Source organism: Bos indicus, chromosome 7 (assembly GCF_029378745.1).
Source record: "Bos indicus isolate NIAB-ARS_2022 breed Sahiwal x Tharparkar chromosome 7, NIAB-ARS_B.indTharparkar_mat_pri_1.0, whole genome shotgun sequence".
NCBI classification, from domain to species: domain Eukaryota; kingdom Metazoa; phylum Chordata; class Mammalia; order Artiodactyla; family Bovidae; genus Bos; species Bos indicus.
Window position 1 is genome coordinate 70,568,790 of NC_091766.1, and position 16,193 is coordinate 70,584,982.

General features: G+C 41.3%; 1 protein-coding gene across 5 annotated transcripts in view; it reads right to left on the reverse strand.

Moving 5' to 3' along the window:
• The window catches only part of RNF145 (ring finger protein 145), a 62,706-nt gene extending 57,096 nt beyond the window's left edge, over nt 1-5,610 (reverse strand). For 2 of the 5 annotated variants that reach the window (XM_019965331.2, XM_019965330.2), the window contains exons 1-2: nt 5,281-5,610; nt 3,281-3,307 (exon numbers count right to left, since the gene is read on the reverse strand). The gene's annotated coding sequence lies outside the window, so the exon portion shown is untranslated. Of the gene's footprint in view, nt 1-3,280; nt 3,308-3,758; nt 4,051-5,280 lie in introns of those variants that run through there. The other 3 variants (XM_019965332.2, XM_019965334.2, XM_019965333.2) reach the window with 2 other exon arrangements.
• Between the last annotated feature and the right edge of the window lie 10,583 nt (nt 5,611-16,193).

The window sequence follows — 16,193 nt, forward strand, 5'->3', positions numbered from 1 at the left end:
TGCACTGCAACTAGAGAAATCGTGCACACAGCAACCAAGACCCAACAGAGCCCAATAAATAAATAAATAAATCTATAAATCTTGAAGGAAAAAAAACCTCTTAGTCTGAAATTCCCACCATCTGCTTTCAAGGTAGGAAAAAGCTCATCAAATTCTTCTCTGTGCCACACAGACATGCTGGCACATGGAAGAAGTCAGGCACTGTGAGTCTGCAGCCTCTGTCTTTGCTTAACTGTTGATTAGCAGTGGTGAATGGGGGGGCTTAAAAAAAAAAAAAGGAAGGAAGGAAACGAACGATCTGCCAATCTACTATATAAAGGACAACTTAGTGTAATACTGCTTTATATGATAGAGCTGCAAATTAATCCAAGGAATTACAGAAAAAAAGACAGAAGTGGTAAAGGATAATTTTAGGAGTAACGATAATTCTAGATTGTTGGCTCTGACAATATCCTTTTAAGAACTTTGCTGAGAAAGCAAAATACACTTCTAGCTTTGGCAGTAATTTCAGACATTACAGGACAAATGAAAACATTTATTTCCAAAGAAAATTATAGTGACAGATTGCTATGCTATGGTTAAATATTTGTCAGTATTTCCATTTCACCCTCTAATTTTCATAGCTTCCTAGCTCAGATAGTTGGGGAGGAAATGCTGCTCAGTTTGGCACATCATTAATACAAGTTTTCCCATCACTAAACTGATTTATTATATATCATTCCCACTACTCAAATGTTATGTATGTCCTACCAATAATACAAAATTAACTTTTTTATAAATAAATACTGTAATTCTGATTACTTTAAATGAACAAGACTGCTTTAATAATTTCCATACACAAGAAATGGAGGGGAGGGATAAACTGGGAGACTGGGGCTGACACACTGCTACATATAAAACAGATAACTAATATGGACTTACTGCACAGCGCAGGGAACTCTATATTCTCAATATTCTCTAACAGCCTATATGGGGAAAAAAATCTAAAAAAAGAATGAATTTACATATATGTATGTATAACTGATTCACTGTGCCGTACACCTGAAACTAACACATTATAAATCAACTCTACTTCAAGAAAAAAATTTTTTTAAACGGAATATTGTCAGAGAATCATAACCAAATAGCTGTGTCCTAAGGGGGTAAAAAAAGGCACTGAAAAATAAAATCTCGAATCAACATTTATTACAAATTATACCATTTAGGCATTTAGGAGCCTACATTTCTCAAAGCTTGTGATATTATTAAGAAAAAAAAAAAAATTCTAGGAAATATTCACATTAACATCCTTTCAACAGTGGCCCTGGGGTGATTTTTATTCCCCTCTATCTTTTTCTGTTTGACAAATGTTTCAGTATACCCATATATTACTAGGAAAAGTGTAATATAATGTGCCTAAGCTATCTAGATAACTTAAGGAAATACACAGGAAGTAACTACTTACTGTGGTGGTCAACCTGGTAACTCAGTGCACTCTTGGGAGTTCATTTCAAAGTGCACAAATGATAGATTTTTTTTTTTTCTCACAAACCACCAGTCACGTGTGAAAATTACCATGGTATGTACCAAGACAAAAATATCACTAACAGGCTTTATTCAGTAATGGAAAAGTAACTACCTTTCCATATTCTATATTCCAATATGAATCAATACTGCTTTTGTAAGTAACAAAAAAGGGGACAATTACTGAGTTAATATTTGTGGTCCATATTCATCTGACTTAGAGCCTTCATATGTTTTAAATGTTTTCTTGTTTTTAAATGTGCCCAGTTTCACTATTTATTGTAGCTCTTAAAGGGGTAAAGAAAAAAAAAATTACACAAAATAACCAATCCTACGTCAGAAATCAAGATCCAAAATGCTAAGGGAAAAAACTCCCTAATTCTTAAAAAGGACCGTATCTCTATTACAAAAGAAGGCCATTAGCAGAATGGTACATGCTTCCCCTTAAATTACCACTACTTCACAAACAGACAAGAACAGAACACAAACGGGACAAGAACAGAAGACAAATGGAACAAGAATAAAAAGAAAATCGGGTCCCTAAACCTACTGGTAACAGAAGAACATCCAAGACAGACACCTAAACTCTACTGCCTGGATGGAATGAAATATCCCCTTTAACAACAAATATATTGCTTACTAAATGTCTCATTTATTTCTGTATGTGAGTGACATTTCAGTAAGTCATTGGCAAGCTGGCCATGTATAGGGACGTGGAGGAAACAAATTTAATACGTAGAAAGCTGAATCTAAAATGCTACCAACAAGAGCTATGGAAAGAAAAAGGCGGGGGGTGGAGGGGGGAACCATTGTGGACCATTCTTCATAGAAATGCCACATGATAGGGTGTGACCATTACAAATAAATACCATACACTACACTCAAGCTCCACACACTAAACTAACAGCTAAACAAAATGTTGAAATATATTTTATTTGCTGAAACCTGAAATTACTCACATGTGCCAAATCACTCACATCTGCTAAAAGACTAAATTAAAAACATGAAATAAATAAAAATGCAGCCTTCTCTCCTGGGGTAAAGAGACGATGTTTGGTTCAAGCCTAATTTATCTTTTTCTAAGATTTGTTAAACAGAGCTAGGGAACATATTCTAAGTCAGAGGAAGCTCAAAATTCTCCTAAAACCAAACAGTATCAACTAACCCTCAAAAATAAACAGAAGAGCTGAAGGCAAAGAAAACTCAAAGGCTTAACATTCTCTAAAGCCAAATATATAAGATACTCCCTGCCTTGTTCAGTTATGTACATTTTACCTTCTGTGCGTGATTTTTAAACTTCCTCCTTGAAATGTGGAAAGAACTGAGAAAGTAACATTCCAACAAATTGTCTCTGAAAGTAATGAAAACTAAATGTGATTCAAAGATGCTTTACACAGTGAAACAGCTTTATAAAAAAAAAAAAAATCCATCCCTTTCCAGTAACAGAAAAAGAAAGGCTTAACAAAAGCTAACCAAAAACAAGACCACAGGATTTCATTAAATGACATTCCTAGGCTTGGAAGCAGCAAATTGCTACCTAGGAACACAAGAATGTCCTGTACCAGCACAACGCTGCACAATTCATCATTCACTTTTGTGGTTTAGGATACACTAGGGACCTCATTCTACACTTTTCAGAAAATACTACATTTTAGTTTTGAATATGAAGAAATCAAACAAATCATCAACAATATGAAAAATGTAAGTTTTTAACGTCAGAGCTCTTCTCATCAGCTGAAGAATTATGCTAAAAAATAAGAAATGAAAATGTTCTTACCCAAAAAGGGAAGAGAATTCACATCTCCTAGAAAAAACAAAAATAAGAATGCCTTATAACCCGATTTAAAATTATTCAGTACAATATTAGATAACTCCGAAAGTTTTTACACCTTTCCTCCTCAGCATAAGGAGAAAAACAAAAAACTATCATTCATCATCAGTCTCCTTTCTCTGTTCAATCCAATTTGCGGGGGGGGGGGGGGGGGGGGGGGGGGGGGGGGAGGGTGGGGGTGGAATTCTACCATCAGCTAAAGCCAATCTTAATAAGAAAGACATTTTCTGGCTGTCCGGATGTTAGGATGGTAAGCCCTGAAAATGTTGAGGGCAGAGCTAAAGCCTAAAATCATAAGTAAACTCAGCCAAAAATTCAGATACCGGGGAGAAGAACCCACTTCTTACATAAGCTTTGGCACACGTTTTAAATACAGCTGATCCTTCCCACTCCCACTCATTGCTAGCTAACTTTGTGTATGTACCTTATTTCCACGTAAACTACTAGCGATTCTGTGGTTTCTGGTCATCTCCAAATCGGCAAACATCCACTCTGGGAATCCACTCAGAATACAAGGGCCATCTTTCAACTTAAGCAGCCAGACAGAGGAAATAGAAAACTGCTATCTCTGCCATTGGGCGCTCAGCCTGGGTCACGACTGCAGCACCGACAGCTCATCCTTTGGGCAAGATTCAAGATTCACCAGAACTGCTCAGTCCGTATTTTAAAAAATAAAAAGACACACAGTCCCTCTCCTTTCCTTTCAAACTAGTTTCCTGTTTACTGCAGACTGCGATGCAAAGCCATCCATTAATCTTTGATGCCTTCTCACAGCAGAGCCCCCTTCCTCTCTCCCCGCACCGCCTCCCCCGCCCCCCACGCCTGCTGATCTCAGCCGCGTTTGAACTATAGTAACCCCAGCCCAGCTCGCTGCAAAGCAAGCAGAGCAGCAGCAGCAGCGGGGCCGCTGCCGCCGCGGGGCTAGGGGATTACGTCCACAAAAACTCTGCCAGGAAAGAGGCCCGTGCCAGGGAGCTCCCCTCCCCTCTGGCCAAGGATGTTGGCTCCGCCGCGCCACGCACCAAAAAGATTCTGAAAGAAGACGCGGACTAAGTTCTTCATCCCTGAACAGAAAGGGGATCTATTCCCAAAGGGCGGGCAAGGGTCTTGGGATCCTTGGTTGAGAAAAGCAAAAGTGGAGAGGGATGCAGAAGGCCTGGCAAACGAGAGTAGCAGCGATGGGAACAAAAAGGAAAGGATGAGGACCGCTCATACTGTAAAAAAGGCTGACAGACATGATATAGTGGAAATGGGTCCCCATTTGAAGAATGACTTGGCAGGCCTTTCTGCACCCCAAAACCACCTCAAACCGAATGAAAGGGGGGAAGCTGAGTTTGGGGCTGCGTAAAGCAAAGAAGCGTAGGGTGAAATAAGAGAGGGAGGGAACCTCGTGAGCCAAGTGGACAAAGACGCAAAAGACCGAAAGTTGGAAGTGGGAACTGGAGGAAAGGAGCTGGAAAGGAGCAGCTGGAAAAGGGGCAGCTCAGAAGGGGCTTGGAAAAGGCCCTAAATGGGGTCTCGGGAGGCGATGGGGCAGCGCTCAGAGCAAGGGCATCTTAGGAATGCTGGGGAGACGAGGGCTCTCTCCAGGAGGGTGGGGTTGGAGAGGGGCCGGGCAGAGCCCAGGAGCTGGGAGAGGGGGCTCTAAGCGGGGCCCCGGGAGGGGAGGACAGAGCCGGAAGAGAGCCGAAGCGGGGGCCAGGAGGGCCGAGGGAGGGGCTGGCGGCTGGGAAGGAGGGGGCGCTGCGGGTGAAGTGGAGACGAGGATGGGAGAAGAGGAAGGAGGCGAACGGGGAAAGGGGCGAAGGGAGAGAAGAGGAAGGAGCGGGCGACGGGATGGAGGAAGGGAGTGAAGAGGGACGGGGGAGGGGGAGAAGAGAGGATGCAGGATGCGGGCGAGGGCGCCGGGAGAAGAAGGGGCCGACCCGGGCGGACGGCTCGTTCACCTCAGGCTGCGGCCTCCCTCCCCACGGGGAGGCGCCGTGGGCGGACTGAAGGGCTCCGCAACTCCCCGGCTCTCTCGCTCGCCTGCCCTCCCGCTCTTCTCGGGCGGCGGCAGCAGGGGCCGGGACCGCGCGGCTCACAGCGGCGGCTTCTCCGCGCCGGGCCTTGGATGCTGCGTCTCGGGAGGCGGCGGCAGCGGAGGCGGCAGCAGCCCAACCCGTGCGGTCACCATCGTCCGCGGCGGCAGGCGCTCGCGGGCCGAGCTCCTTAGCAGCCGGCGGCAGCCATGGCCTTCTTCGTTCACTCCTCCCGCCCCCGGCGCTCTGCGGCCGCAGCAGCCCGGCTTCAGTGCTCTGCGCCTGCGCGCGGCGCTGCCAGCGCGGCGCGGCCCTCCCCCGTACGGGCGCGCCTCTGCGCGCCCTCGCGCTCACTCACAATCGCGCCGCTGGGTGGTTCCCGCGCCGCCTCCGGTACACGGGTGGGAGACACACGCCTCTCGCAGCCTACACAGCCAGGCTCCCGCCGCTATGGAGACATCTGCACGCGCACTGTGACACTCACCATTCTGACACACGTGCGCTCTCACACTCCCCAAACACCAGGAGCCACACGCGCTCACACCCACACTTACCTGCCAGGACCACGTGGGAGAATTGGAGAGGCTGATCCTTAACCCGATGGAACCGCAGTAGCAAAGAGGCCAGATTTTTTTTTTAACTCCCTACTGACTGGTCTAGACTGTCAACTCCTTGGCGTCAGAGACAGTATCTGTGATGGCTCAGCACTGCCTAGCACAGAACAGGGGCCCAATAAAACTTCTATTGAATAAGTGAGTGGATATATGAATAAGTGAATTGGAACTATGCATTGAGTATCTTTAAGAATTCCAACTCTGGTTTAAAGAACTTGTTCAAAGAATTTTACTGTTGTATGTAATTAAATGGTACGTGTGTGTCCTGTCTTTTAGTCTAAGGTTAAAAACAGATTAATGTACCATCACACTTCCCAAGATTATGTTAACATACCTTATGGGGCAGGAACTGTTCTCCATTTACTCACAGTAAAAAACCTGAAACACATTTTTTGTACCAAGAATGAATCAAGAATGTTGCTGGTCTTCTGGGCTTTATCTACTTCCTTGCCTTAATGACCCTCTACAAATTCCCTCACCCTCAGCCCCTTCCAAAAAAAAAAAAAAAAAAAGCCCTACATTGTTCCTTCCTTTGTCTTTAGTTAGTTCCTAGACAGTCACTTTGAGGTTGGCAATGCCTACACACACAGAAGATCACACACTCAGTAGTAGATAAAATGTTGCCACTAGATTGAATCATCTTGAAATTGTTACAAAAGAAACACACTTACCTGCCAGGACCACGTGGGAGAACAAACACACTGCCTGTTACAAAAGAAATTAAGGTCCTTCAACCTAGATTTGTGTTGGAGGCCCTCCTTGGAAATTGAAACCTTTGGCATTGGTACACTTAACGGTAAATCCCCAATTCTGAGACACCTTTGCATGCTAAGTCACTTCAGTCCTGTCTGATTCTTTTGCGACCCTGTGGACTGTAGCCTACCAGGCTCCTCTGTCCATGGAATTCTCCAGGCAAAAATACTGGAGTGGGTTGCCATGCCCTCCTCCAGGGGATCTTCCTGACCCAGGGATTGAAGTCTCATCTCTCATGTCTCCTGCATTGGCAGGTGGGTTCTTTACCACTACTGCCATCTGGCAAGCCTTCCTCTGTATCTAGCCAAAACTGTAAACACAAGCTCTACATTTAGAAAATGTAATTTCTGGAGGCATCAATCAATCAAATTCAGAGTAACTTCCCTTCCACCAGTTTGATATCCCTAAAGAAATTTAAGTTTTTAAAATTTCTGGGGATTGGCCACCTTTCATCCTTGCGCCTTAGACTACTTTAGAATAATCATTAAGCCTGCTACATGGCAAAGAGGCAGTTTTATGAGTCTTTCGATATAGCCTGGTAAATGAGAAATTACACACACACAGAACTACAGAGGCCACATGACTAATGATTGGAATAGGAAACTGCCCAGGACAGCAAGGCCTTTCCTTTGATTTCCTCCTGTTTTCACAATTTTACTACTGACTCAGTCAAGAAAACGTAAGGCCAGAAATAAGATTACCATGAAGTCAAAACTACATAAACAGATTCTAACTGGATTTATTTATTCTTCCCAGGTGAATGACAGAATCTTGAAAGTATTACTTTAGTACTGATACTGAATTTCTGTGTTTTGTTTAAATGGAAGCAAAGTCTACCTCAGCTCTGACCTTTCCTTTTTTAAAGGGAAAAATTGGGTTCAAAGTCCTATAACCTTTATTGTAAGTTCCCTGAACTTGTAAAAGCAGGAAAAAAAAGTCACACTTGGTTTTTATAGCAGCTGCCTATGAATGCTGGGGTTCAAAACAAGCAAAGAAAATTACTCCTGTAATTAAAGGGTTACTGCTATTACACTGCTGCTAATCCAGTTTTGAAAAAGCTCTAAAGAGCCAGAAACAGGTAACCAAATCACACTAAAAAGAAAAGCAGTGGGGTGGGGGTTGGGGTATTAGAGAGGACTGCTCAAATAAATGAGGCAATCTCATGTGACTTTTTTCCTGTTTTTACAATCTCAAATAAAAGACAGCAAGTACTTTCTAGAAACACTCAAAAGCACACAAATCGGGAAAGGTCAGGAGAAAAACATGGTAAGTACCTGGAACCAAGCTTAAGGATATACCCAACTGCCATATCTTGGTCATAAAAGGAATTAACGTAATGTGCTAGAAGGAAATAAGTGGAGTGTTTATGTTTGTGGAATGGCAGGCAGTTCAGGATTCTAAAGGTTATCTTGGTAGCAGTTTACTGACTCAGTCCTGTCTGACTCTTTTGGGACTGCATGGATTGTAACCCACCAGGCTCCTCTGTCCAAGGGATTTCCCAAGCAAGAATCCTAAAGTGTGCTGTCATTTCCTTCTCCAGGGGATGTTCCCCACCCAGAGATCAAATCTGGGTCTCCTGCCTTGCAGGCAGACTCCTACATTTCAAGAGAATTCTTTATCTACTGAGGCATCAGGTTATCTTACTGTCCACTAATCTTATTCAACACTGAGGAAGAAGTCAGCTCAGAGTTTGCAAGAGTGTATATTTCTTACAGTTCTAGCCATTCCAAAAGGCTAGTTTCTGAGTTCCTTATAGAATTAACTCTTGCTAATGGCACCCCACTCCAGTACTCTTGCCTGGAAAATCCCATGGACGGAGGAGCCTTGTAGGCTGCAGTCCATGGGGTCGCTAGGAGTTGGACACGACTGAGCAACTTCACTTTCCCTTTTCACTTTCATGCACTGGAGAAGGAAATGGCAACCCAGTCCAGTGTTCTTGCCTGGAGAATCCCAGGGACGGGAGAGCCTGGTGGGCTGCCATCTATGGGGTCACATAGACTCGGACACGACTGAACGACTGAACTGGACTGAACTGAACTGAATGATCCTAAAAGATGATGCTGTGAAAGTGCTGCACTCAATATGCCAGCAAATTTGGAAAACTCAGCAGTGGCCACAGGACTGGAAAAGGTCAGTTTTCATTCCAATCCCAAAGACAGGCAATGCCAAAGAATGCTCAAACTACCACACAATTGCACTCATCTCACATGCTAGTAAAGTAATGCTCAAAATTCTCCAAGCCAGGCTTCAGCAATACGTGAACCGTGAACTTCCAGATGTTCAAGCTGGTTTTAGAAAAGGCAGAGGAACCAGAGATCAAATTGCCAACATCCACTGGATCATGGAGAAAGCAAGAGACTTCCAGAAAAACATCTATTTCTGCTTTGTTGACTATGCCAAAGCCTTTGACTGTGTGGATCACAATAAACTGTGGGAAATTCTGAAAGAGAAGGGAATACTAGACCACCTGACCTGCCTCTTGAGAAACCTATATGCAGGTCAGGAAGCAACAGTTAGAACTGGACATGGAACAACAGACTGGTTCCAAATAGGAAAAGGAGTACGTAAAGGCTGTATATTGTCACCCTGCTTATTTCACTTCTAGGCAGAGTACCTCAGGAGAAACGCTGGGCTGGAAGAAGCACAAGCTGGAATCAAGACTGCCGGGAGAAATATCGATAACCTCAGATGTGCAGATGACACCACCCTTATGGCAGAAAGTGAAGAACTAAAAAGCCTCTTGATGAAAGTGAAAGAGGAGAGTGGAAAAGTTGGCTTAAAGCTCAACATTCACAAAACTAAGATCATGGCATCCGGTCCCATCACTTCATGGGAAATAGATGGAGAAACAGTGAAAAGAGTGGCAGACTATTTTGGGGGGCTCCAAAATCACTGCAGATGGTGCCTGCAGACTTGAAATTAAAAGACACTTACTTACTCCTTGGAAGAAAAGTTATGACAAACCTAGACAGCATATTGAAAAGCAGAGACATTACTTTGCCAACAAAGGTCCATCTAGTCGAGGCTATGGTTTTTCCAGTAGTCATATATGGATATGAGAGTTGGACTATAAAAAAGCTGAGTGCAGAAGAATTGATGCTTTTGAACTGTGGTGTTGGAGAAGACTTTTGAGAGTCCCTTGGACTGCAAGGAGATCCAACCAGTCCATCCTAAGGAAGATCAGTCCTGAATATTCATTGGAAGGACTGATGCTGAAGCTGAAACTCTAAGAGCTGACTCATTTGAAAAGACCCTGATGCTGGAAAAGATTAAAGGCGGGAGGAGAAGGGGATGACAGAGGATGAGATGGTTGGATGGCATCACCAACTCAATGGGCATGGGTTTGGGTAAACTCCGGAAGTCGGTGATGGACAGGGAGGCCTGGCGTGCTGCAGTTCATGGGGTCACAAAGAGTCGGACATGACTGAGTGCCTGAACTGAACTGAATGATCACATAAAAACAGTCCTTTGTTTCAAATCTGCAGATAACTGGTGGCCAGTTATGTACCACATTTTAGATCCAGAGATAAAATCTCATATACCAGACTTCACATAATGGGGCCAAAATCCAAAGAACCTGGATAGCCAACATTGGAAATATAGGGAAAGGAGCATTTCCATGAATTCATTTATTCAGTCATCTATCTATTCATTCCTAGTTATTTTCTGGGTACTTCGAAGGTTTTCTCTGTTGAATTCAAAAAGAGTTAACTCTCTAGAACAGAAGAATCTTCAGTTCAGTTCAGTCCTGAACTGAACCATCTCCTGGAGTTCACTCAAACTCATGTCCATCGAGTCAGTGATGCCATCTCATCCTGTGTCATCCCCTTCTCCTCCTGCCTCCAATCCCTCCCAGCATCAGAGTCTTTTCCAATGAGTCAGCTCCTTGCATGAAGTGGCCAAACTACTGGAGTTTCAGCTTTAGCACCATTCCTTCCAAAGAACACCAAAGAACACCCAGGGCTGATCCCCTTTAGGATGGACTGGTTGGATCTCCTTGCAGTCCAAGGGACTCTCAAGAGTCTTCTCCAACACCACAGTTCAAAAGCATCAATTCTTTGGCGCTCAGCTTTCTTCACAGTTCAACTCTTGCATCCATACATGACCACAGGAAAGACCATAGCCTTGACTGGATGGACCTTTGTTGGCAAAGTAATGTCTCTGCTTTTCAACATGCTATCTAGGTTGGTCATAACTTTTCTTCCAAGGAGTAAGTGTCTTTTAATTTCATGGCTGCAATCACCATCTGCAGTGATTTTGGAGCCCCCCAAAATAGAGTCTGACACTGTTTCCACTGTTTCCTCATCTATTTCCCATAAGTGATGGGACCAGATGCCATGATCTTTGTTTTCTGAATGTTGAGCTTTAAGCCAACTTTTTCATTCTCCTCTTTCACTTTCATCAAGAGGCTTTTGAGTTCCTCTTCATTTTCTGCCATAAGGGTGGTGTCATCTGCATATCTGAGGTTATCGATATTTCTCCCAGCAATCTTGATTCCAGCTTGTGCTTCTTCCAGTCCAGCGTTTCTCATGATGTACTCTGCATAGAAGTGAAATAAGCAGGGTGACAATATACAGCCTTTACGTACTCCTTTTGCTGTTTGGAATCAGTCTGTTGTTCCATGTCCAGTTCTAACTGTTGCTTCCTGACCTGCATATAGGTTTCTCAAGAGGCAGGTCAGGTGGTCTGGTATGTCCATCTCTTTCAGAATTTCCCACAGTTTATTGTGATCCACACAGTCAAAGGCTTTGGCATAGTCAACAAAGCAGAAATAGATGGTTTTCTGGAAGTCTCTTGCTTTTTCCATGATCCAGCGGATGTTGGCAATTTGATCTCTGGTTCCTCTGCCTTTTCTAAAACCAGCTTGAACATCTGGAAGTTCATGGTTCACGTATTGCTGAAGCCTGGCTTGGAGAATTTTGAGCATTACTTTACTAGCATGTGAGATGAGTGCAATTGTGTGGTAGTTTGAGCATTCTTTGGCATTGCCTGTCTTTGGGATTGGAATGAAAACTGAGAGATATAAAATCGCATTCAACCTGGCTACCTCCATGGTTTGATTTTGAAAGCCAATTCTAAGAGAAAATCTATAGTTTTCTTAGGCAGCATGGTTTAGTAGTCACTATTTTGAAATATAATTGAGATATAATTCACATACCATACATTATACCTATTTTAAATTGTAAAATTCAGTGGGTTTTAGTATATTTACAGAATTGTACAACCATCAATTTTAGAACATCTTTATCACTATCCCCCTTTTAAAGAAAAAAATCCCTGTATCCATTAGCAGTCACTTTCCCTTCCTCTAGCCTTAGGCAACAACTTCTGTCTCTACACATTTGCCTATTCTAGATGTTTCATATAAATGAAGTAATACAAGATGCGATCTTTCATGTCTGGCTTATTTCACTGAGCATAGTGTTTTCAAGTTTCAAAAATGTTGTAGCATGTATTAGTACTTCATTTCTTTTAATTGCCAAATAGAATCCTATTGTAAGAATATATTACATTTTGTCTATCCATTCATCAGCTGATGGATATTTGGGTTTTTTCTACTTTTTTACTCTTATGAATAGTGCTGCTATGAACATTTATGTACTATGAGCTTTTGTGTGAAAATATTTTTATTTGTCTTGGGTATAAACTTAGAATTAAATTGCCGGGTTATACAGTAACTAAAAGGCTTTTCTAGTGGCTCAGCAGTAAAGAATCCACCTGCAGTGCAGGTGCCACAGGAGATGCAGGTTTGATCCCTGAGTCGGGCAGATCCCCAGGAGGAGAGCGTGGCAACCCATTCCAGTATTCTTGTCTAGAAAATCCCATGGATAGAGGGGCCTGGAAGGCTACAGTTCATAGGATCTATGGGATACAACTGAAGCAACTTAGCATGCATGCACATGGTAACTCAATATTTAATTTTTTGAGAAACTGCCAGACTGTTTTCCAAAGTGACCACTCCATTTTATATTCCAACCAGCAATGTATGATGAGAGATTTACTCTTAGGTTCAGATGTCCCCCACTTGTTAGATGAGGGATCCTGTCTGTGCCAAGTATACAAATGAGTCCATCTACCATCTGTAAACAGTGATAATGACAGTATTTACTTCACAGGATTATAACAAAAAATAAATAAATGATGTAGGCTACTGTTTATGTTTCAAAGTAAAGTGAAGTCACTCCGTTGTGCCTGACTCTTTGTGACCCCAGGGACAGTAGCCTGCACCAAGCTCCTCCATCCATGGGATTTTCTAGGCAAGAGTACTAGAGTGGGTTGCCGTTTCTAGTTTTCTTCCTCCCATCTTTGGTATTTGGTTGGCAACAGTTAATCTGTAATAAAGTCAGACAGAGATAAAATTATAACTCCCTATTAACAATGAGATGCATAGTTAGTGTTGAATAAATATTTTCATGGATAATTGGAAAAGCAATAGATCTTGTATAGTGCTTGAATACCAAAATAAATTTATCTTTTTCTGCCTCTTGTGCAAGTAATGCCTAGACTTCAGGAAGAAAAAACATAGAAATATGTCAGCTTTTTGTTTGGTCAGCATTTTTTAGCTTTCCCCCCCAAACATTTTTTATTTCACCAACTTTTTATTTTGAAGAGCTTCAAATATATAGAAGAATTAAAAGAATATTAGAATCATCACTCATGTACTCACCATCTAGATTCATTCAACATTCAACACTTGTTAAAGTTTTGAATATTTGCTTTATCTATGTGTGTGTCTCTTGTTGAGCTATTTGAGAGTAAGTTGCAGACATCAACATGTTGCACCCCTAAAGGCTCTAGCCTGCCTCTTCTAAAAATAAGAGCTTTTTCCAGTATTACCAAATGCTATTACTACACTGAAGAAAACAAAGTGTAATTCCCTAAATCTTTTTATTGTCCAGCCAATACTCCATTTTCCCCAATTCTCCTTAAAATATCTTTTACAGACAACTTTTTTCCTAACCAAAATCCAATCAAGTTTCACTCATTATGTTATTGTTATGTCTTATTTGTTTTTAATTAGTCTGAGTGCCTGTGACTATTTTGAATCTCTCACATCAGCAAAGGAAAAAAATGTTTTGTTGTTGTCTTCAGATTTAAGCTACACTGGTGTCCCTCTGTCCTGCCCAGTCACTTTCTTTGTCTTGATTCTAAGTAAGTCTGAGATGGTTAGTAAAATAAAACTGTGTTGCTTTTCAAGCATGATGATATCCAACTAAATACTGGATTGGCCAAAAAAAAGTTCATTTGAGCTATTCCATACCATCCTACAGAAAAACTCAAACTTTTTGGCCATCCCAACAAATGGCTATTGATTGTCATATGTATTAATTATTTCCTGTAATTTCATGGACTATAGGAGGCCATCCTAGATCCAAAAGGGAAGAGCCAATTTGAAAATTTGCCAAAGGAAGTAAAAGAACCTCAGATATAAAAAGAAACCAGGACCCGGTCACCATGTATGAGCCCCAATCTAAGCCTCATCTGAAGCTAGCATGTCTATACTCTATCTTTAATTATGTTAGCCAATAAAATTACCTTTTTTGCTTAAGCCAGTTTGGGTTGCATTTTCTGTTATCTGCAGTTAAAAGAGTCCCAAGGCCTTCAATCCTTTAAATTTGCTAGTCAGTAAAATATGCTGTTATGAAGATGAGGAAGTAATTACAAAAAAAATTACGATGATAAGCACAAAGAAACACAACTGTTCAACTGAACAAGTTATTATAAAACACAACCATTTAACTCAGCAGTCCCCACCCTTTTTGGCACCAGGGTTGGGTTTTATGGAAGATAATTTTTCCATGGACCAGGGAAGGCTGGGTGGGGAGATGCTTTTGCAATGATTCAAGCACATTGCATTTATTTCTATTATTATTATATTAGCTCTACCTCAGATCATTAGGCATTATATCCTAGAGGTTAGGGACCCCTGGTTTAACTACTATCCAGAAATAAAAGTTTGATAATACTCTCAGAAGTCTCCCACATACTCTTACCTATTCACAACTGTCTCACTAACCACAGTGGTAACCATTTTTCTGATTTAATATAGTGACTTGTTTTATTTTTTTGCTTGTTTGACCACCTAAATATGAATCCCTAAATACTGTATTTTCTTTTGCCTGTTGTTGAATTTTATATAATTTTATATAAATGAAATCATATGGTAACTATCCTGTTGTGATGAGCTTTTTCTGCTTAATATTGTGTTTGAGATTCAATTATATTCTTGTGTGAAACTGCAGTTCATTTTCACTGCAGTCTTGATTTCAATCTTATGAAAATAACACTATTATTTATTCAGTCTTCTATTTATGAACCTTTGGGTTCATGAACAAATTCCAGTTTTGGTTCCAATTTTGGTTCAAACCAAATTCCAGTTTGAGGCTACTATGAACGCTAATATCAACACTTCTGCACTTGTCTCCTGGTGTACATGTGCACATATTTCTCTTGAAGAGAACTGCTGGCCTAAGGGTCTGCCTGTATTCAACTTTCTCAGATAACTCCAAAATGTCTTCCAAGATGTTTATACCAATTTACACTCCCATTAGCAGTCTATCAGAGTTCTTACTGCTCTATATTCTGGCCTGCAATTAAGATTGTCAGTCCTTTAAATTTTAGCCATTCTTGTGGAGTTTTTAACTTGGCATTTCCCTAATTGCTGACAAGGTCAAGTACGTTTTCATGTTTGGTGGCCTTTTGTACTTCCTCTTTTGTGAATCGCTCTAGTCTGTTACTCAATTTTCTCCTGTCTTATTTACCTTTTGCTTTTTGTTTCGTAATCCTTAGTATTGGGCTGGCCAAAAAAGGTCATCCAGTTTTTTTTGTAACACCTATTTCCAAAAAACCTGAATGACCTTTTTGACCAATCCAATATATTCTGAATGCAAACCCCTTTTAAATTATATATACTGCGAAACTCTTTTGTTCTACAGCTTCCCTCTTCATTCTCTAGTGTTTTTCTGATGAACATAATTTCATAATTTAAATTTCATGTTTTTTGTTTAATGGTTGTTTTCAGCCTGTTTTTCCTACTGCTCTGTGGTGCCTTCACTGTCATAAATCAATGTGTGTGAGGAGATCTGTTCCTGAACTTTCTATTCCAAAGCACTGATGTGTTTGTCCTTACTTGTGCCAATAACAACAATTTCAGTTACTCTGACTAAATAAGAAGTCTTAATATATGGTAGAGTAAGTCTCCCCTCCTGGTTTTCTCTCTTTTGTTTTGTTTTCTTCAAGAGGATCCTGGTTCTTTGCATTTTCTTATTGATTATGGAATCAGATTTGAAATTTTGGCTTGTTGAGTTTTCCAAGACTCCACTGAGATTTTTAGTTTTTGACATAGAAGTCTTGCATATCTTTTTTATTACATAAATTCCTAAGATATTTGAGGATTTTTATGCTATTGCTAATGGGAATTTAAATTGTATTTTGTTAGCCTTTGAGGATGTAACAGTAAATTTTAGGAAT